The sequence below is a fragment of the Lactuca saligna genome, chromosome 3 (assembly GCF_052625555.1).
Source record: "Lactuca saligna cultivar CGN05327 chromosome 3, ASM5262555v1, whole genome shotgun sequence".
NCBI lineage: Eukaryota > Viridiplantae > Streptophyta > Magnoliopsida > Asterales > Asteraceae > Lactuca > Lactuca saligna.
In genome coordinates this window covers 8181039-8183506 of record NC_136419.1, presented here as the reverse complement: position 1 = coordinate 8183506, position 2468 = coordinate 8181039, and positions in this window count along the sequence as shown.

Here is a 2468-nt window from a genome sequence, read left to right as displayed (position 1 = left end):
ATAGTAGGAGCTTAGCATCCTATGCTAGTGTAGTTTCTTGTTATAAGAATAGTTTTGCCTGAGTCTATATCCCATGTCCGAATGCTGCTTGCTTCGTGCTTAGTGGGGTTCTGAGTAGTGGGAGTTAGCCATTAGGTGAACACGTCACACCACATGTGATCAGGTTTGAATAATCCCAGAGTGCTGGAACTGGCTCTACTGCGCAGCTCTTGTTTGAGTCCAACCGTTGTAGGGACGGATCTTTTACTTGAAGGATTATCTGATCCTCATCACATGTGATGGTGTTTAGGTGGTGGCTAACTGGCATTATGAGGAGACCTACAGCAGCTGAGGACCAGTCGCGTCGAGCTTGAAGTTTCCCTAGGGCAAGCCTAGGATGAGAGTAGCAGAGAATGGCAGTAGTAGAAGTGACTTGGTGGAGTCAAGGCAGTTCTTGAGGAAAGTACGGATAGATGTGGAAGGTAGTAGGGGCCCATACTACTGAAAGCAGAGGATCCGTACTCGAATTAAGGAAGGCCAAGACAAGACCAGGAAGCTAGTAGTAGTATCATGATCCCTTGAGATATTTCAGTGTTCTGATGTTGTTATGATATGTTTCAGAATGGTAGTTTTGCGTCCGAGGCCAGCAGCCGGCAGTTCAGATGCCGGAGGGGGATCAGGATCGGGATCAGGCCCGGAGGCCGGGCAGATGGATGAGCAGACTAGGGAGTTCCTTTCTTCTGAGGTTACCCGCATCATACTAGAGCAGACTCCTATGATCTTCGGCTCGATCAAGGAGGGTATTTTAGAGTTGATGGATGAGAGATTGAGTACTTTCCATGCCGAGATGGCGGCCGTGATGGGGTCGCGCACACTTACGTTCAGGGAGTTCAGGGCATGCGGGGCTCCTGACTATCATGGGGCACGGGACCCCATAGCGAGTACCAGGTGGTTGGCGGATGTGGCCAATGCATTACGCACTAGCAGATGTCCCGAGGGGGACAACGCACACACCGCAACATAACTTTTATCCTGGGGATGTCTCTTGATGTTTTGGATTGATGTAGTATGATACAGTTTTCCGCACAATATTTTATTATGTTTTGGGGATACATCGCATGTGTTTATGTTATGATACTTATATTATGGTTTTGATTATATGGAAAAACAAAAAATTTTGGGTCGTGTTTTTGGGTCGTTTCAGCAGGGACAACGACCCCCATTTGGTATGGAAAGAGAGTTTTGTGACCTGAGGGATGGAGGACCAGCTGATTGAGCACTTTCGGTCATGGTGAGACGATTGAGGGATACTGGTGATCTGGCTTAGAGCACTGTCGACCAGATGCACCAGATGCGAACAAGAGTTGAGAGGGCAAAGCAGGAAATGCGGGAGGTTATCCGGGAATTCCACATAAGGCAGGTGATGTGGGAGGCCCGACTTCGAGATGCGAAGCGACAGGTGGCTCGCGTTCAGGGAGCATCCACTTCCTCAACACCACCCCCTGGAACATCCCACCATGACTAGGGTCAGCCATGTCTTTCGTTTGTATTATGTTTCATTTATGTGTTCTATGCTATGTACAATCGACCTTATGTTTAAGTGACTACACTACTCATAGGGTCGTCATGCTGCCAGATTTTATACTCTTAGGTATTGTATGCCTTCTGGCAAATTTTCATGTATTAAAAATAATTATTATGAATGAAAATGCTCTATGTTTATTTGTGACATTGTTATATGTTATGTGTTTTACTTTTTATGTTAATACATGGAATCACTTAGAATACATCAATCGATTCGCCGAGTGTGGCATTCTAACCTAGGAATGCAATATATACTTATCATCTCTCTGATCCATGAAAGAAAGATGACTCAGCGATCAAACCATGGAAACCACGAGACACCAACACCCCCAAAAATTAACTTAATCGCATTCCAAGAAGCAGTGTCCACTGCAGCACTTGCCCAAATTCCCAACGGAAACAACGGAGATGGCAACGGACACGGAACCAGAAGCACGAACCAAGGAACAAACCAGGGAACTGTAACAACTTGCACCTACAAGGATTTCACCAACGCCAAGCCTCGGACCTTCAATGGGAAGGGAGGCATAATAGGCTTGAAGCGATGGATTGAGAAGGCAGAATCAGTTTTTGAAATTTGCGGATGTCTGGATGAGTCCAAGGTCAAGTTTGCGGCACACACCTTTGCGGACCAAGCCCTCTCTTGGTGGAATGGTTATATAAAGGCCATGACGCTTCTGGTGGCAAATGCGATACTATGGGTGGAACTTAAGGAGATGTTGTTGGCTGAGTACTGTCCCCAAGGGGAAATTCATAAATTGGAACAAGAACTGTGGAACCTCATGGTTCAAAACTCAGATATTGATGCATACATAACCATGTTTAGTGGGCTATCTCTTTTATGTCCCGGAATGATCACTTCGGAAGGGAAGAAGATCGATAGATTTATCTGGGGATTGACCGCG